Genomic DNA, 21,203 nt, shown 5'->3' with positions numbered 1-21,203 from the left:
TTTGGGCAAACCAGAACACTCATAGCTTCCATAGCCTGGTCCCAGCCATTAGTCCAGAAAGTCCCAGAGCGGAGTCTGGTGGGGACACAGAGTAAAATAGCGCACCAGGCAGGCACCACTGCTGCTGGGTGACAGCAAGATGGGAAAACTGGAGCAGGTAGCACCCTGTCCAGTTCACCATGCGGCTCTGCATCCCCGGCAGGCTCTGGCCTTTTGGACTTTGGCCAACCAGCAGGGAACAGACTACAGAAGCAGTGAGTATGCCAGTTTGCCTCGGACATATGGTTACCCTCCCTCAAATCAAACCTGATCAGGCATGTTTTAGTATAACCTCAAATCACAAACAATTAGAAGATATTCAATTTCCACATTGTATATATTTGCCCTTGAAAATATTAACACTAGAATCATCAAATGTGGCTTTACTTATATTTAGTAAAAGATTTGATTATGTGAGGTGGTGAATGTCTCCTATAGAAGTGCCATATATCTACCCAGCATCTAGCTGGACTGTGTCCAGAAAGATGGCAATATGTCACAACCTATCCATTTTCCATCTTTGATTTATTAACTTGCCATTCTTTATATAACTAACTACACATACAAGTATGCCTTCAAACATGAAAACATTCTATTTCAAGACCCATCACATTTTATTAGTTATGAGGAACAAGAACTACTTGTTTTTAATACCTTATTAAAATACAGCTCAAGAACAATTCAAACTTTGTGTATCACTAGTGAGGTTATTGTTTTTTTTCCATGTCACCTTCAATTTTGAAATTATGTCCTTGAAATGTGCAATGTTTACATATCAAAGATTTTGTTGCATTTTATACAATACAGTTGTCAGAAGAAAAGCTTATTTAAATAGCTTCAGTTGATAGCTTATTGAATTACATAATATTACAAATGTAAATAGGATGTAGACTGTTTTACATACTTCTACTTTTCTCAAGCGTGTTGATTAGCGACAGGAGATGCTATGAATAAGTGCTTGCCACCTGCATATTAAAAACACTTATTTTGAAAATTTGCATTTTTAAAACTAACATTAACACAGTCAAAAGTCAGGGGCAAGGAGTAAAAGAAGGATCACATTGGATACATTTTTCTAAGAATTTTGCCTCAGTGAGGGCTTGGCTATGCTTAAATTTATTATGGGACAACTTGGGTTATTCTACATTAAAATCCTTTGCATCCATAAATAAAATCTTTTGTGAATCATTGCTCTTTGTAACATGCATTATTAAAACTGTCTTGAAAGTGGATTAACTTAGGTCTGGGATGAGTTTATATTCAAGAAAGCTGGGTGTCAACAGGAGGACTTGACAGATGTGCAGCATTTGTTATGGAATGTGAATGCATCCATGTCTACTCTTTTGATGGTTACGTTCCAAATCTTCTCTGCTTACCTGTGAGCTTTCTAACGATCCAAATTCATGCCACACAGGTCCATTATGCCACAGGAGCATTGTTTCAATGCTCACGCACAGATATGTGTGCTAGTAACTTGTGCTGAATTCACATACTTGTGGCCCCCCATACCTGTTACCCATCAGTCATGTGCTGTCATACTTCACCAGGGTCTGTAATGGATGAAATACTGGAACTTACTGATCTCTGGGGAAAGCAGCCTTATTTTGCCCATTTTTTCAGCTTTAATATGCACAGGTATACAAGCCAAAATTGTAACAAAGTTTAAGAAACACAACTGAGATACTTCTAAAGTAAGACAGAGGAGATCTGAACTATAGAAATGCAGAGTTACAATTTAACTGTATGGAAATGTATGATGATCTGCTGATACCAAGAGGAACTTTATTATGTCTTTGCTAGCTGAGCTACCACTGTATCCGAGTGGGGTGTGAACACCATGACTGATCTGCAAAACCTGAATGTCAACAATCCAGTGACCCCAATTAATCCTGAGCCAGGGTTGCAGAAGTCCTGAAACACTGCCAGATAAAGTCAGAGCTAGAATATGAGTCTGAACCTAGAGGTAGAAATCTGAATTGTGGATGAGGGGAGTTGCTGTAGGTATTACATGGTTACATTAAAATACAATGTAATGGAAGGGCTTTCAATATACCTAGTTATTAGTGGTATGTTCTGTAACCACATGGATCTAAATATTCTCTGCCAGGAGTACTTTTAAGTCTCCCTCCCCCACTCAGCTCTAGACAGAATTATTTTCTTCTATTCAGGTATCCAGCAAAAACCTCCATAAGCCAGAGGAAGTAAAGGATAATCTGCCCCTCCAAGAACGACTGGAAGAGTAGCAACATTATTAAGGCCTATAGAGACAATGCATGCACAAATGTCATGCATCAATGAAGAAAGAAATCCAGATCTGGCCTGGCACCACAATCCTGTCCAGGCCATACCATATAAATACTGGTGAACCTGCCTGCATATTACCGAGAACAGCACCTTCTTTATAGTGCTGCATACCATCATCATGACAGTTCATATGGTTCATCTAAGACCACTAAACTGGTTCACACTGACTGCTAGCTGTCAGAGTGGTGGCCACATTTTTCTCCATTCTGATGGTACCTCTTATAGATGTTTCTCTGTTGCAGCTTTGGGAAGTGCTCCATCAAAATAATAATAATAATAAAAAATCTAAGAAAATGTCATTTAATATCCTGAAGTTCTGCCATCTCCGCTGGTAATCCCATGTCTTCAGAACTAACCTGTCCCATAGGTCAGTATAAACTGGCCAAGCCTTAAAGTGATACTCCAGTAAATCTGCTCTAGAAAAATATACTAGAGAGAACCCTGATTATTTTCCTCATCCACTCAATGCTTAATGCCTTGGTTGTAAATTCAGTGCACAAGTTGATGTATTTTATCAGCAGCCTATTTATATTTATGACTGAGAGGATCCCAGCACTTAATGTATGTTTCCTCCATACAGAAAATACTTTAATAATGGCACTGGCACACTGAAGCAGAAAGAATAAAACTAAAGGAATAATAAAAATTAGTCTGTTTGACCACAAGTCCCAGAAATCCATTGTCTTCTATAGGCTTCCAGATGATGAAGTAAAAAAATTCTAGAAAACATACAGCACAGCAGTTGTGGGCTGTATTCCCAAATATGCTGGGCATTTATTCCCAACCGCTGCTGTTTTGTGTATTCCCAAAGTTATGAGGCCACCGAATCTTCTTCATGAAATAAAAAATGAGGTGCATGTGTGTGTATGCACACACATGCCCCTCAGTTTTTGCATGTGCATGTGCACACACACACTACTTTAACAACAGTTACTAGAAACACTTGGCATGGATACAAAAAAACCCTGCAGTGTGCTGAAAGTGTACACATGCCCTAATTAGAATGGGTATCTTTTGATCTGCAAGGGCTACCCCCATTGTTTTTTTTTTTAGAAGCAAACAACTGTTTTTTATTTATTTTTTAATTAATATTGTAACTTCTTTGGAAATCCCTATCCAGTGACCCCCTTCCATTTCTCAAGCGCTGTATAATTTTTGTGACAATTTATTTTTGCCTTTGGTAAGTGAGCCTTCTCAGCCAATTGGTTACAGTTCCCATTATTGTTAAATCACTTAATTTCCCAAGACTGCTCAAGGTGAAATATACAAGAATTCAGTAGCACTTATTTGGTATTTCATCTTCAAATATACACATAATTTTTGCACTTGAAATACCAGACAATATCTTCCTTAGTTATTTTTAATAAGTCTTTACCACTTTCTTTGTTTTACCATTCAATTTTAAGCTCTGAGACAGATTCTCAAATAACCAGAGTGTAATCAATGGAGTCATATAGATTTATACTAGGATCTAGCTCTCATACTTTACTTTCAGTTTTACCAGTCTTTTCTTTAACTAATCTCCCAGCTGCCTTAACTACATCTACTTCCTACTGTACCCCTTCAATCTTTTTCAATTACCTTCTTCTTAACATATAACCCCTCAGTAATTTTCCTTCCAAATCCTTCTAAATCCTATTTTTTTCCTTTTTTTTAAATTAACTAATTGTTAGAAGCATTTGTAGCTCTTTGAAATTATACGTCTGAATGTATTGTGGTATGTTGACTCTGAGGGCTAAAGTTTCTAAGCAGCTTTCAGAATAATGAGATTTGTGTGCATGGCTCCCATGTACTGCTTTGAAGATTTACTCTTTATAGTTAAACGATTTTAAAGAATCAATTTCTTTGTGCTGTTCTCTTGTAAACACTGTGCCCAGAGCACATAGCCTTTACAGTGAAGTTTTTCCTCAAGATATTTGTTCCACCAGAAATTTTTGGTCTTTGTAAAAGCACAGAACATTATGGCTTTTTAACCTAAGAGGTATATCCTTTCTTCATCCAATGCATTGTATAATTTTGTTGCTCAATTTGCCTATAGTGTGCTTTCAGCCTTGCTATCTATATATTTCCAATAGGACTCTGATTCTGCTGTCTTTGTATACCCAAAGCCTCCACTGGCTTTGATAGAACACAAAAGGTATATGTGATTGGCACTTAGATGTATAAATTATATTTCTTTGTTATAGTGGAGATAATACTTTACACTTGTATTGTAGTTTTTATTTGTTCATCTAAGTGTGTTCTACAAATGCTAGTAAGTACCCCTTCTCCTCTAAAAAGTGGATATTAAGGGGACACAGATTGGTTAAATAACTTGTCCAGAAAACACAGCAAGTCAGTAGAGGTATAACTTGAAATGTTGGGCACCCAGAGCAGTACAGAAAGGGTGAGGGTGTGGAGAAATTGTGAACGCTGACCTCCCCACTTAAAGGCTGCTGCAGTTGTGGTGGCATTGTTGCCACCTCAGCACAAGCTCCTCAAACAAGGGCTGCAGCACCAGCTGCATAGGCTTTCTGGGGGCTATGTTACTGCAAGATTGAGACACAGCTGGAAATAGAACATATTTCCCAGGCCCCTGCTCTAGTCACTAGATTTGCTCTCTCACCCTTGGATAAGCACTAGTGAGGGATGGAAAAATCTCAGTCAAGGATAATTTAGGAACAGCTACAAAGAGCAGTAGCTGGAAGCCCAGGAGGCCCCCACATACACATTGCTTGGCAATCATGAGAAGAACTCTGTAGCCCAAAGCCAGTGGAAATGGGAGAGGACCATTCTTAGCAGCAGGAGAATAAAGGAGAGCTCTACAACTGGCTAGGTTATGAAGGAAAATTAAAGGAGCTGGGATAAGATGACAGAAAGGGAAGAGTTGTCTCCAGTTAGGATGTCTGTGTGGAGCTCCATCTTTTTTGTAATTTCCCTTCTGGTAGTTGAAGGCTACCACCTCTACTTTTATATGAGTCTAGAACAATGCAGACACACAAGAATAAGACCACTAGAATCTAGGTAAAAATGCAAGAGCAATAGAGTGGTATAAGAAAAAAAGGGAAGGGGGGAAAGGGCTAACATCAAGCAACCTTTATATGAAGCTTTTAGATAATGTTAGTAGAGAAAAACAGAAGTCTACAAGACCTTCATATACACATATTGTTACCTTTATACTCAAGTGGTTAGCAAAATTTAAGTCTTGCATTCATAGATTCATTTCAGTTGAGAAATCAACGATGAAGTCAGTTATCTCTGCTATAATTGTTTATCCACAAGAATGTACAGCCTGCTTTCTTGAACACAGAAGGAATCAAATGACCAAAGGCAGTTTACTTCCTCGGAGCTCTAAAGCCCTTTTCAGCTATCACTTGTGCCTAAAAAAAGATTTATCTCCTGGGTACATGCTGTCTCAGGCTTTATTGTTAGTCTGTGTGCCATCCTCCTCTTTGTATACACCCTTTCCAAAACAGTATTCATTAAATACTCCTCCACCTCTAGAACATTCACATTTCTGAATAGGCTTGCATTTGCTTTTGTTTCAGTTGGAAACTTGCCCGCCTGTCTTAAGCAAACGGTGGTGGTTAAAACTTTCAGTCCCACCCCTACTAATATGTGAATGAATATTCCTGGTACGGGTAAGAGATAGCGCCCTAGTACCCAAGAATTAATTGGATGGCAAAAATATTTAGAAAACAGATTTCATATAAGAGACTAATTTTGCAGTTTGGTTTGGTTATCAGAAACTATGCCTCAGAATTCTTCCAGTGCCTTCAGCCATTACGACCACAATCCTTTCATAGTATTTCCAAATATTTGATATTAAATACAGTAAAATTCACTTGAGTCTGCAGTGTGTTTGATCCAACAACTTGGAGACTTTGTGAACTGTTTCTTCTCAGGGTTTCTTAAGTAATAATTCATTATTTAGCGGTATATAAGTAAAGCTGTTTGTTTAACCTTCAAGACTAACTAGTTGACTTTGCCAAACAAGTTGTGTTGTTGCTATTGATTCTGCCACTTGCATGCCCTGTGCTAGCTAAGACACTTTGCTGCTGCTGTGTGTTCTGCTTCAGACAATACTTGAACCTTGAAAAGAAAGCTCACAACATCCTGAGGCACATTAGAAAGGAGCCTCCTCCCATGTGTCATGATTTACTTTGGCTTCCAAAGATTTTTTAAAGTAGTATAACCTTGGAAGATGTTGTATTTTATTTTATTTAAATTTATTTTGTGGTTTTTTTTTTAATTGAGGGAGAGGAAATAGCAGGAAGAGCTAAAGGCATATGTCTATGGAATTTACATTTAGCCATGAAGAGGATGGGTTTTGGGTTGTTGTTTTTTTTTACTACACAGACTTTTCCTCCGTTTATCTATTTCACATTTAAGACTCCACACTTCTGCTCCTTTGGCAGTTCTTGTGTAAAATAGTCAGTCCTGTTAATCTCACTTGCCGATTGACTTTAAAGGACTTGCTTAGAATTTCCCCTTTTCAAATTCTTCCATTTTATGAGGAGGCAGAAGAAAGGGAGTAGAAAGAGTGTGTGAAATACTGAGAAAAAGATTTCTTCAACTTCTTCCTAACCCCCCACCCTCCCCAACTATAAGACAGTCTTATCCTCTCTTGCTATAAAGGTGCACATCTACCCTGCCTTCTGACTCATTTCAGACCAAGTGCCTTGTTACACTACTATTTTGGATGGCTCCTGAAGCTCTTAATACTTGGATTGTCTGCACATTAACACCTCAAACTGGTTTTAAGCACTCACATGGCTTAAAGTTGCACCACTCCAAGGGAGGATCATCTCTGATCCGTGCTACTCAGCTTCTGTTATACTAAAGGTATAGCTACTCTAGGCTATACCTAAATACTCCCTCTCCCCTGCTGGCCCAGATCAGGCCCATTCCCCCTCTCCCCCCAGCACCCCAGATCCCTGCTCATTGCCCTCCCCACCTACTTGTATCTGACTGAGGGAGCAGGCAGAGAAGGGCTTACCGGTGTGTCCACCCCTGCCTCTGCTGCTCTCTGGGAGGGTTCATTCCTGAGAAGAGCAGAAGTCTGGCAGCAAGAGATGGGCCAGCAAGTTGGTTAACCATTCCCTGCCTTCTACCCTGGGACAAACAGCTGGGCAGCTACAAGGCAGGGGTGGGGGGAAAGACAGGGGAGAACCCTGAGGCCTGGGGGTGGAACTGGGGGAAACCCTGGGAGGCAAGAGGCAGGGGGATGCTTGAAATGGGAAGTGGAGTGGTTCTAACCTTTCAGGCATCCAGGTTCCTGCTGGCCTGAAGTGTACCTGTTTCAAACTGGAGCTAGTACTAACACTGATCAACATTTGTGCAGCTTTAGGAGATGCCCATGGGTGCCAACACAGTGCACCCACCTTTAGGAGTCTCTTCCTGCTAGCACTTTTGTTCTTTCCCCTGGTATTCTCATCTGCCATGTCTCAATGTAAGAAATAGGCAGTGGAGGCTGGCCAAAGGGTGAAGAGAGCTTTGGGAAAGGGCACCCTTGTCTGGACCATGACTCTCTTGGCCATGTCCCACTTTAAGTCTGGCTGTGCCTTCAATCTTGAAGCCCACTGTCCAGGGCTACAAGCTTGTGGCTCAGCTTTGGCCACAACTTTATGACCTCAGGCTACAGGCTCCATAGGCAGCTGGGGCCGTGACTCCTGCTTTCCCACATTCCACTATGGCCTTTCAGTCCCTGGCAGGCTTTGCCCCTCTCTGGCTCCGAATGTACCCTGAGTCTTTATCTTCTGTCTTCTCGTGAGAGTCTGAAATTCAGGGCATCTCTAAGCACTCCTTTCAGTGGCCTCCCCATCCCCTACATCCAAAATTTTGTCCACCGGGGGAACAAAATCCACAATACAGGTGCCGTTCCAGGCCCAGAGACGTTCCATCCTGCAGTGGCATGCTTCAAGCAAAAGAAAAACAGAGAAGGCTCAAGGTACCTGCCTTACACCCAGCACGGGGGCTCAGTTTCCTTCACCCTGGCTGCAACTCTGTATTCTCCTTTCATGGTCTGGGGTTCAGTCTGTGAGTCCCTCTGCCAGGGGCTCCATCCCCTGTAGCTTCTATGGCCAGACTCCTTTTATGGCCTGAGGATTGAGCTTATAAAGGGTGTTCTGGGTCACCTGACATTCCTCCTCTGGCCCATGGGCTATCGGGCACTTTCTGCACCTGTGGCCATATTGCGTCAGCTTTCTCTGTCCATGAGTTTGACTCTGGCAATGCTAAGAAAGCATAAGTAAAAGAAAGAGGGAGACGAGGTGGTTGTGGTTGGGGGGACATACACAAAGGAGAGAAAAGGAAGGAATGAACTGGCAGAGGAAGGGAGGACCAGGCACCCTTACACCCCTTTCCCCTCTACTAACAGGTTTAGGGGCCCCATTACACTGGCTGACTGTAAGGTGTAAGACCCTAACACAGCTAACTACTTCCTGCTTATCCCATCTTTAACACCAAGGTGTCTCATCAGTAAACACACAAACTAGAATGATTACTACACAGTGATAACTAAATATTGCTTGCATTGTCTCCAGGCTCCATTATAGCTATACAGACTTTATAGAAAATACTTTAAAAATTCCTTGTTAGACAAACAGATAATCAAAGGCAATAATTATCTACTCTTCCTCATGACTACACAGCCACCAGCAATACAAAAACTGTTACGGTCAGTGCTAATGTATTTACATACACAAAGCTCCTTGGCTACTGATTGTAAAATTATAGCACTTGTAAAGAGTATAGAGAGTGAGTATTATACTTAATAAGGAGAAATATATGTGGAACTAGTTATAAAATCAATGCACTATGCTGCACATTTTATGTACACCCAAAAGTTGTACCAATACATTGTTTTGTCTATATTTAAGATGTCTGTATCTATTGATTACAGACTTAATTACCTTCTGAAAAAAAATATGATGCAGGAAATAGAAGGAGAGCAATGATAAAATCATTGCACCAATATAGTGGCTTTTCTGCTGACTTCTCAAAGCTATTGGGGAATGCTATTGATTCAAAAATAAACACACCTAACAGAGAAGATATGGAAAGGAACAACAACAAAAAAGGAGGGTGAAGAGTATAGCAGATTTAAGGTTACCTTGACTGTATTTCCAGACTTGCAAATATTTAAGTTTCCTTTAAGTTTAATCATAACTTTTGAGTTGCCTGTTTTCCAATGTTTGGATTTTTGATAGTGACAGTGACATTGTACTTGTTGTTTTTGGTTTTGTCCTGGAGTTTCCAGTTGGTACTATCAACCTTAAATTCACTTTAATATTTTTGTCTCGAAATGTAAAAATCTTTAGTTTTCTTTGATTCCCTTCATTAAAGGACCTGCCCTGCTCAGATCTGTTCCTCAGTATTCATCAGGAGTAAAGGAATCTGCTACTGCACTTCTGTATTCTTACAGCACAAATCCATATCAGAAATCTTTCTTTTAATCCTGTTCAAATGCTGCGAAGCAAATTCTTTCTTGCTGCACCTGACAGCTCAGTAAATGGTTAACTGTTACTTGGCATGGTCCTTTTAAAAGATATGAGCTAGCAGAGACCTAAAAACACATTTTTGTTCCTGTGGCTATTTCAGTATGTTATAGTTCAGTAAGCAGGGGTGTTTTTCCACTCTGGACATACAGCTTCTTTCTTATATTAGCTAACTCATCTAACTCAATGTACCTCTGGATAAAAGACTAAGCTTTCCCTCTTATGAAAGGAACTTGCCAGATGCTCAAAAGTAACATTCATATTTAGAGAAATCTAATTTACATATAGATGCTTTAAATATATAGAAGGGCACAAAAGTTATTTTTTGCAATCCATAACACTCTGTATTGCAGGACTTGTCAGCACAGACTTCACATATTAAAGGCTTTCTTACTAGAGGAAGGAGGCTCCTTCTTGCAGCTGGGAAACAAACTCAGACTAGGAAAAAAAATGTTATTTAAAATAGATTGTAACATTAGCTTGGTCTTATTCCTGTCCTGTAAAACATGCAGCCTCAGCTTTTGTCTCTACCATTCTGAAAAAAGGTGTAATGGATCCCAAACAGGGATTCTGCCAAACTGCCTTTATCAGGATGCCATTTCCTTGGCAGTAGTCCTGTCTCTTTAAGCTAAAGTGTAAGTGTGGCACGAGACATATATTGTTTCCGATAGGGAAACAACCTGCACTAGTTTGTACCATTATGTTGCCTGCAGTAATATGGAACTGTAGTTGATGACCCAGGAAGTCCCTTCCAGTTCTATGTCCTATGTTCCTTCCTGGAAAACTTGGCAGAGTAATCTGCACGTCCTTAATGGAAGCAAATCTTGCAGTCCAGGGAGCCAGTAAACAAACACAAGAGGCTAGGACAATAAAAAGTTAAACTGTGGGAGTAAACCTTTGTAGCTTCATTTGAACAAATAAAGAAAAGCCAAAACCAGGAGTGGCTAACGTCTAGTTAGATAACTAGCGCACATAAACTAATATGAAGTGCACGATCAAACTTCCACGCCCAGTGCCCTCTGAATTGCCTCCCCACCCACCTGCTTTTCATAGGCTAATTCCTAACATGTTGTGAGAGACAGTAAACTCTAGTGGGAGGATAGGAAGCTGGTATCCTTCTGTACTTCTGAGGCTCTGTGTCAGGGATGTTGCTAAGAGCCTTCTCTAAATTCTTCACCCCAGTTTTGGGCCTTTAGGTGGGGACAGGAACCCATGGCCTAGTAATGGCAGGACCAAGTCATCTCATTTCATGATCTGGTGCTCACCAATCTGACATTTTACCCAATGTTCCCACAAGCAGTTTGCAGAGTTTTAGGCCTTTTCTGCCAGTAACCACAACTGGTGTTTGCAGAAGATACGTATAAAGAACTGTATTTTCCACCCTGTTGTCAACTCTTGCGACTTTTGACCTTTTGCTTAAAGACCCAGTGCTTGGAGTGGTTATATGGTTAAATATATGTATGTTAAATATATTTATGTATAATATATTAGGTATACATCCACATATTTATGTAACACATGTTTCTACTCTTTGCAAAGGAGAAAAAAAAATTGAAAAAATAACTCTAAAGATTCAAAACCCAAAATAATTGAAAAAACCGATCATTTTAAAATCATTTCATGGTTTTTGTTAATGGTTTTCTATTCAGCCTCAGAGTTGTACTTCATTGTTTTACTCCTTCTCCCCCTGAGGACAAAGCTGATGCTTTCACAGGGTCTCTGGTGACCTTTTCCCAATTCTACTGGCTGCTTTCCAAGGAGGTGAGCGCTTGTTGCTATAGCAATTGAAGCTAAAGCTAGCACAGCAATCACAAGGTTTTGGAATAATTTTACTCCCCTCCCCTGCAACACTCCCCTCTTGTCCAGGACTCACTGTTGCACAGAAAGTGAGCCCCTGATTTGCAGGACCCAGAGAAATTCCACCTGGACTAAATGACACAGCGCTCCTGTTATGAGCTTTCTTTATTGAGGCTAAATAGAAATGTTAGATGTACCAGGTTTTCCCATCCTTAATTTCCAGGGTCAGTAACTCCAAATAATATATATTCCCTGGCGACAACAGTACCCATGGCTGTTTTGCCAGATGAATTCCTAGGGCTCTTGTATTCCTCATCTATTGTCTAGAAGCCCAGGTTTCTATCTCCTATTTACAGTTATTTCAGAATAACATTTTTAATCCTAAAGAGCTGGTATTTTTAGGCACTGTGGCACACCCACTGAGTACACATCCCCCTCATATTGTTTACTGCTGGTGATGGACTCTAAAATCTCTCTTTAGGTGATGATAAAGTGGACTGTAATTGATTGGTATTTGTACTTGTGGTTTCCACAAACTCTCATTGATCCATTGTGTTTGAGTGAAATGTCAGGTGTGCGATGGATGGTTTTTCAATGTTTCAAGCTTAGGGGTTTTTAGGGTTTTTTTTAAACACTTTGACAGCTTGGTGACCTTTCTAGATGCATTTTTATATATTAGAAAAAATTACAGCCACCCTGAATTTGCCAATCAAATGACATATTTTGAAGAGAAATCGATATATTCTGTGTGATGTTTATCTGTATTTGAATGGCCCTTAATGTAGGAAATAACACAAGAAATTTCTCTCCATGAGCAATGACATCTTACAGTTGATTAGCTTTGTGTTAAGCTTACAATATCAGGGAGGGGGCAGGGAGAGACTCTTCATGCTATGCTACAAGACCCCGCAGGCCATGTGTGGCTTTTTTGCTGTACTTTGAACAACCTCTCTCTCCCTCTGCACATATCTTTTGTTTTCAGTAGCTGTTATTGCTGATGAGCTATTGTATAAAGGTAAATTTTGCATCAGCCAGCAAAAATATCTGGGCTAAGGTTCTTTCTGATCATCTCTGCCTGGTGTTTTATAATGAAGAATCTGGCAGCAAGTTTATCTTGCCTGTGGTTCCCAAAAGTCACGTATGACAGTGGATGTTTCTGTTATAACTCCAGTGATATTTTCTAAAGCAGTTGACTCTCTGCCTAATTATACACCTTTGGAAAATGTACCTATTTAATTATAAAAATACTTTGCATTACAAAGCTTCCATGAATAGGAAGCCCCTATATTTTGTGCAGGTTGGCTGGGTATAACTGCCACTTTATTCACAACACCTGTAAAGATTTCTGTAGATACAATATATAGACAACAACTAATGTAATGACTGAACAATAAGGATTTAAATACCTGAGCTGGATATTTTGTTCACATTCAGCTGGAATAAGATACCATTTATGCTCACATATACCATGTGAATATAATATGCACATTGTTTTGAAAGGCAGACTGAAGGAAACAATATGATATTTCCAGAGTTATGGATGCATATAGCAGGGACAGCTGACTCCCCCTCTCTTTCTAAAGGTGAAATATGAGGAGAGAGACCAGGAGCAGCAAGCAGACAGCAAAGCAGCCCTAAGAAAGGTTAGTCTGATTAGTGGAACATTAAAGACCATTAAAGTATCAGACCATTACAAAGGAGAGATGATCATTAACACCTTGAGGGTGAAGAACAATGAGCCATTAAGTCAATTGACTCCCTCAGTTCCTGAATAGTAATACAACAACTGCAGCACTGTGGAGTAGGAATCAAAGCAGAGGCTTCTATTCTGTTCAGAAAATCAGCTTCCCTGCTTAATATATGCACCTGGACTTGGGATCGGGGGTGAGGATTTGCGGGGGAGGTACATGTTGTATGTGAGAAAATACAGTACAGTGTTATTTAATCACTAAGATAAACCCCCTTGTGACAGTGATATACTGCTGTAGGTGTTCACTTCTCTTTGGTTAAGAGAAAGTGGAGACTATGAGAGATTTCTGCATTATTTTTATTAACACTATGAGCAACTCAGTTTACCTACTAGGTTACATACTATGTGCTGCTGCCCAGAGCTATCAGAGACAAAGATCTGAATTAACTTAGACACCTGCTATACATGAGATAAGGAGTGTAAAGGACTACCTGTGGCTTAGCCAGGGGACAACCCTCCGCCTGGGAAAAGGAAGGAACAGGAAGCCTGGTACAAAGGGGAACAAAGGAAGGTGCGGGGGCAGGGGGGAATCTTCTGATGAACCAGAAGAAAAAAAAGCTCTGGAAGAGATGCTGACAAGTAGTTGGTGGAAGCAGCTACAACCTTTCCAGCTCTCCCTCCCAACCAAAGATCTAAGTCTGCCAGAGCTATGCAAGGCCTGTTCAGCTAAGCAAGGAGAAGTTATCAGGCTATGTCCAGTTCATGTGTATAGGCCTTCTTTGTTATTTTAAATTATAGTGCTGACTTCTGTGCTCCTTTTGACAATTGACTTATTCTTTCTTTTTTTAAAAGACCGTTCTGTACCCTGTTAACATTTTATTTGGCTATAAAAGTCCAAAGAAAGACTCCTGCATGCAACTACTCCAGATTGGCACTGGTGGAGGAGCTGCTGTGTGAAACAGGGCTGCTGAAGCCTTGTGACCCAGTCTCAGAGGGTCATGGGACTCGCCTCTGCGTGAAATGCACTCAGGAGAGACAAAAAAGGGTACAGGCATCAAATGCTCTGTTATCTGTGACACTTGCTTACTGGAATTTCTCAAACCCAACTGATCTTAGTGTAGGTCATCAAATACCACTTGCATATACAAAGCCCTTTAATTAGCTCTCCTGAAAGCAATGACAAAATTGATAATATGAAAAGAACTGATATTGTTATCAGAAGATTTTAAATGTAGTTTTTTTTTTAAAAGTCAGGTTTTTTCATTTTGCATAACATTCCAAGATCCTTCAGGGTGGAAGTTAATTTTCTTTAAGATTTTGCATGCATTTCTGTTCCTTTTACTTTTGATTATATTAAAAAAAACTGGATCAAATTTCTTTCCCACACAGTTTGATCTTACTTTTTTTACAGCCCATGTTTAAGTCTTTTTTCACTGATTTGAAATCCATATTCTGACATTAACTAACTGCTAACATAGTGACATGGAACCAGTTCTGGATTAAATAAAACCAGTGGCAAGATAAAATAATTATTGACTTTGGAAGACCAAGATAAAGCAAGCTGTAAAACATATAGAAAAACAAATGAAAAAATGGATACAGGATGAACTTAAGTTCATTTTCCCACCTCTGACCAGCGGTCTGCAAAGTTCAGAGAGAATACTACTTCCAAGCTAAAAAAGCTTCTTAAACCAGTGCTCCTCTGTCCTCTGGAACCTAGATTCAAAAGACAAATATTGTTGGTGTGAAGAAATCTTCCACTCTCTTTCTCTGTCCCTGGGCCTGAGACCTCCCATACCCTCCTTGCCCCCCCCCGTGATGCAGAGACTCTTTGTCTCATGTTCGCATCCATGTACCTGCTGGGTTTGTTTGGTGATGCTGGGCCCTCTACCTGGGGATGCTGACATTTTTAAAAAAGATTGGTCAGCCTCAACCAACGCCTGTTGCTGGTTGGAACTTAGTGTTGAGGTTGTAAGTGCTGTAAAAAGGTGTCACTCCATTTTGAAGGGGGAGAGACATGTTTGGGATGCTGAAACAAGTGTAACCGAGGGTGTGCCCTCCCTGCCAAATGGAGAAGTGGTGATAGGCTAGGGTGCTGAGGGAGGGACGTCACTGCCTTACATGTAGATCCCTCCATTTCCCTATAGAGACAACCCCACGAGTGTACACTTAACTATATACAGTTTTATTATTACAAATATAATTAAAACATTTACATGCCAGAGATAATTGAATACCTGATATTACAAAATAACTTTCATAATCTCCAAGTCAATAAATGAGTTACCAGATCCAATGAATCCAATAATAGTCACCCCAGTGGGTAGAACCCAGTATTGAAAAATATGTACACAACTGACCCAAACATTTCTTCAAGCTCATCAACATCATGGTTAACAACACTAAAATAATAAAAAACAATGTTATTTATAGATTATAAAGTGCAACATAAACTCAGAACCTCAACCACGTAGAAGTCTAATTATGAATTTGTTCCCAGAGCCAGGAGAACAGGGGTCCCCTCACCCACTCCCAACAGGGTCTCGGGACCCACCCATTGGGAGGGGTCTTCCCCCCACTCCTTTTCAGGGCCCCAGTGCTCCAATAACTCACAGCCCTTCTGATGGTCCAGCTTGTCCCAGCGTGATGCTCCCCACCAGGGCCTCTTCTCCCACACTGCTTCTGGACTCCCCTTGTGGCCTGGTGCCCCCGGCCTGGGCACCCAAGCCTTGCAATTTCCTCTGCTTTGGTCCTCACGACCCTCTGCAGATTTGCTTACGCCGCTCTATGCCCCGCTCTCAGCATCGAGGGCTAGCTTCTTCACTCAGCGGGGTTGCTGGGCTCCCAACTGCCTGCCTCACACTAAGAAAAACTGGGGATGAGGCGGCCTTCCCCGTTCTACGTGCCCTGCTCAGCATCGGGGCTCTTTCAGCTCACCAGGGCCCTGTGTGGGGCTCCGGCCTTCCGTTCTCATACTGGGTGGATAACCTGAGCAGCCTTTCACTACTGCTCACTATTCCTGGATCTTGCCCAGGTCCTGTGCACAGTGGTGGCCAGCCACTTGCCAGGATTTGCAAGCTTGAGCCACCTTGCTCCGCTCCTAGGGCCTGGACTCCGTGTGTTGGACTACACACTGTGACAAGCCCAAGGGTCTCACACCCCTCCCAGGGCTGCTCCATGCAGTGGGTCCTGCACCGTGATGAGCCTAAGGGTCCCACACCCTCCCAGGGATCTTCAGGAACTTGGGGCTTTTTCCCACTGGGGCAGCTCTTCCCCAGCTTTTCTGACTCTGATCCTTCAGACCAACCCTTCAGCCCTACTCAATCCCAAATTATGGAATCTCGAGCCCAGGACTCATCCAGAGCTCAAAAGGTAAGTCTGCTACACAAGCAAAAGGCCTCCAAAGCTCCAGCAGTCTCTGGATGAATATGTGAGTATCTTACCTGAAATTTAGCCAGTCATGTAGAATTAAGTGAACTAGATGTGTATCAAAAGGGCCAACAAGCCCATTCTGTTTTGCTCCAAACATTGTTTTTCTAATACTCTTGTATCTTGTACTCCTTCCCTATTCTTCCTCTCTTGGATTAATAAAAGGTATCTGTTATAGCATACCTATCTGTGAATGCTTGAGAGGAGGGATAGGCCTTTATGCTCCTGGTAGAGCTCAGTGGAGTATTACCTGAAAACACTTGAGGTGGGCATGGCTTTTTACTTTTCTCCTATACAGGAAGCTACTTGTGAATGCTTCAGGCTAAAAGAAGCACCCCAAAATACTATGGTGGTCTAAGCACCCTGTGGCAGTACACCTTTGGTGCTTGCCATTTTAAGGGCAGAAGCAGGCAGCCGCCAGATGCCTGATGAGGGTGGCCATTTTCAAACATAGGCCAGAGAGGCAGCAGTCTGCGTTGAGCAGCCAAAGTGGCAACATTGGGCTGAGCTGCTCCTGGAACACCTTGGAGGTAAGGGTGAGACTATGGGGATGGAGGAGGCCTCAGTGGTCCTGGACATGACCTGAAACTGTACCCTGCTGGGATAAGGAGGTCTGGTAGGACTGACTATGGCGTAGCAGCCCCACTTGAAAACCAGGACCGTGACCCTCCCCAGTGTATGGTGGGTTGGGGCACCTAAACACCAGCCCCCAGCTTTGGGTGGATTACTAAGAGGAAGGAGTGGGGCCAGGCACAGCTTCAGCCACCTGAGCCCACAGGGGTGCAAGACTCTGGAGGCCCCAGAGAGGGGGCAGTTGAGAGACCCTGAGAGAGCAGGGGTGTTGGTGGGCCCACCCAGAGTACGGTGCATCTTCACAACCTGAAGGACTGGGCATAATTTGAAGTTGAGTAGAGCTGAAGGGATGGTCTGAAGGACAGATCTGGGGGGGGTGTTGAGAAGGGCTGAAGGAAGGTCGGAAGGGCAGCACATGGGCCAACCCCCCTCCCCCCCCAACAAGATCATGGTGTTGTGTATAAGGAGTCTGGTGAGGGGCTAGGGCAAAGTTGGCCCCCAGTTTGGTGAATTGGCTGGCACTACCCAGGTGAGTGTCATGGGAGAAGCCCAAGAGTCTGCATGTTGCCAGCCAAGGCATGATTCATATAAGCCTGATGGCCAGAAGGGTCCCTCCAGGAGACAGCAGAGCAGAGTGAAGGGTGCACAGTATGGTGCAGTGAGCAAGAGACCCCGTGAGAGAGGGGTGGTATGAGTGTGTGTGTGTGTGTGTGTGTGTGTGTGTGTGCGCGCGCGCGCGCGAGACCTGGTGGAGGACTAGATTTGGTGTGGCTTGTGGCCAAGTGTATGAGAACATCTTGGATGCCCTCTGTGAGGCATGGGCCACAGTGTAGGGGAGGTACAGAGCCGTGGATCACGCTCCCTGGCATCCGGGCATAGAATGGGCAGCCTCCCATATTTACCACCAGTTTATTGTAATAGCAAAGTCATGGCAGAAGAGACTGGGCAGACTGTCCTATGTAGACAGGTGAGTGGGCTGACTTGAGACTCGACCCCAAGCATGCCCCCTGTCACTCCCCGCCCCAAGGTCAACAGGGTCTGTGTACCCCTGCTTGTAAAGAGCCCCAACAGTTATGGGGTCATTTTTATATTCAACATACAACTTTAGTCAAACTAATGATTGCCTTGGAGTCCTTGTTTAAAATCCATTGTTTTCTTTGAAGAATTGAAATACAGGTAAGTTACAGTAGAATTTCCACTGAATAATTTTAATAGCTTTGTTTGCAGAAGGGATGCAGTTGCCAATGCTGTCTGATGTAGCTTGAATTTTCAGACCAGATCAGGTTATTATCAAGAATCACCCACCTAATGCTCACTGTTTGCCAGTTCCCTAATTTCTATTTTGTCAATCAAATTTGATGTCCTTAAACCCAAACAAAAACAGCTGCTATCTAGATTTCCTCCTGTTAGCTAAATACACTACTGCATGGCCCTTTTGTAGAGTACAGTACAATGCTTCTTAACCTGCCAAATAGAGGAGGAAGAATGTAAATCACTGTGCAAGTTGAACTGTGGCCCCTGCTGTCATATGACAGCTGGCTTTGCTTTATTGTCCATGGCACAAATAGTACCATGCATGGAGATCCAAAACCAAACACAGAAACATCCAAGTCAAATATTAGTCATGAGATACCTGTGGCTCTGTACAAGCAGACTCTTAATTCAGTTACATATTACTTCATTACATGAGACAAGAAACCCAACCATTTCACACTTCTTTGCTAATTTCGTTAATGACAACAGCAGGCTTATATTTTCTAAGTATTATATACCCCTGTGTATGGCAGCTGTTTGGTTTTAGCCAACCAACTTTACTAACTGCCAGTGTTAGGAACCAAAAAGATTCCTCTTTCCCTTCCATAAAAGGAGAGGCTTCCTATTTCCCTTCCTGTATTGAAAGAAGGCCTTGCTGTTGTGGCTGCTGCCCTATGAACTGATATACAATTAAGAAAAAATGAAAAGATTCAGTTTTTTGTTCTGAATCTGCTCTGCAAATGAAGTGTGTATGCTGCAGGGTTCAGGCACTCTTTGTTAAGGGGTAGTTTTATCAAAATCTCAAGTTAAAATCAGCTCCCTGAACTTACCTGCTTCTGCAGGTTATAAATATTTCTAAGACAGCAGTCAGACTGTCCACCAGCTGTTTCTTAACATTACTCTTCCCACCCTCCCTCCTAGCTTCCCAGGCACCTTTTTCCCCCCTCAAATGTGTGTTTGAATATGTAATCATTAGCTCTTTTGAACTTCAGTCTTGGAAAATTAAGGTAGATGGCTGAGGTGTGGGTTCCTTATGTTCCTCAGCAGCAGTACCATCTTATCAGGTATCAGGATAGCCCTTTCCTGCTCACGTAATTCATGGAATACATTCTCTTAGGCCAGGTAGAAACATTACATTTTTACCGGTACAGTATAAGCAATTGGAAACCAGTCTATACCCATAACAGAACAGACTTTTGCCCCACACAGACTGGTTTAAAAATGATAGAACCTGGTCTAAGATTTGCACCTCTCCCTCCCACCAGAATGGCAAATATGTGTTCTGTTCCCTATCAATCTAAACTATGCCATTTACAGAAAACCACAAAGTTAGATGGATTCCGCCTCAGGCTTTTTGAATGTCTGCACCTTATCACACCTTACTCCCTCATGTAGATTAAAAAACCTGATATACAGGCTTTTGTAAGAGAGGGTAAAATGCATTCTCTGGCTAATAGGCATTTATTTGTTTATTTAACCATCCCATTACTTTTTCTGTTCACTGCAGACTTTGTTACTTGGCAGTGCTAAGGCAATGAAAATTCTGAATGATGGGAGAGATTAGCTTAACTGTAAACTGATAAAATGGGAGTTTAAACTATTAACCCATGACTTGACAGAATGGACAAGAACAAGGAATCCTGTTTTAATTGAAAACGCCTTTATTCTATGCTCTGTGAAAGACCAGTATATTTGCAGTACGTTGAAAATACTCGGTAATATTTAAGGCCTTCTTATTTATTATATATAGAATACCAAGTCTGGTGCTTGTTCCAGCTCATTTGGGACCCCAGTCACATGCAGCACAGATCCTGGAATGGGCATCACATGCAGCACAGTCTGGCTGGGGGCATGTAGAGCGGATCCTAGACCAGTCACAATGGGCACCACCTGCAATGCACAGCCTGCTCTGGCCAGGCTCTTCCAGCCACAGATGCCATGTAGGTCCAGGATTAGCTGGGGCAGGTACTGTGTGCAGTGCAATGCCAGACCTGCCAGGGTGGGTGCTTTGCACAGCATGTGTACCAGAGCTGCTCCAGCCATGGAAGCCACATGCAGTATAGGTCCAGGACTGGCTGGAGCAGGCACTGTGTGCAGCTCAATGCCAGAGCTGCCACAGAACTCCTTGTGCAGCACCATGTGTCCGCTCTAGGATCCACACCAATGCATCACAGGCTGAGTTGCCAGTGTGGGACCCATGTGTGGCACAGGTCCCTGGCCCTGCCCATGAAGCTGGTCCAGCACGCGCTGTGCCCCATATGAGTCTGCTCAGACCCGAGGGTAACACCAGGGGCTGGATGGCAGGGCTCCTTAGGCCAGATCTGGCCCAGAGGCCAGGTGACCCCCATAGTATACTTTAAGTGCAGGATCCTAAGGAAACTATGCACTTACATGGAGTGCAAATTTAATGTTCTGTAAGTACCCAGTACTGTGGTATTATAACCTTGATACTGACTAGCTCCCATCATTGGTACAATTAACAGGAGTATAATTCAGTTACAGAGTAGACAGTGGGGCTACATGTAAACAATTTCTCAATATGCAGATAATCAGAGATTAGCAAACAATAGGCAACAGGAATGGGAATGGCATTATGTTATACAGTTTAGCAGGCTAGACAAGGTTATTTGGCTAAATCT

At 42.2% G+C, this 21,203-nt stretch overlaps 1 long non-coding RNA gene across 1 annotated transcript; it reads right to left on the bottom strand.

Annotated features, from left to right (window-relative positions):
- Positions 1-7,421: 7,421 nt before the first annotated feature.
- Positions 7,422-17,100, bottom strand: LOC109300438. Its single transcript, XR_002098229.1, has 3 exons — positions 17,034-17,100; positions 15,247-15,248; positions 7,422-7,432 (listed from the first exon to the last, which is right to left on the bottom strand). It is a non-coding gene; the product is annotated as an uncharacterized LOC109300438 (long non-coding RNA).
- Between the last annotated feature and the right edge of the window lie 4,103 nt (positions 17,101-21,203).

Source organism: Gavialis gangeticus, unplaced genomic scaffold, assembly GCF_001723915.1.
Source record: "Gavialis gangeticus isolate Ggan-Ray unplaced genomic scaffold, GavGan_comp1, whole genome shotgun sequence".
Taxonomy (NCBI): Eukaryota; Metazoa; Chordata; order Crocodylia; family Gavialidae; genus Gavialis; species Gavialis gangeticus.
Note: the sequence above shows the minus strand (reverse complement) of the source record. Positions and strands in the feature narration are given on the sequence as shown.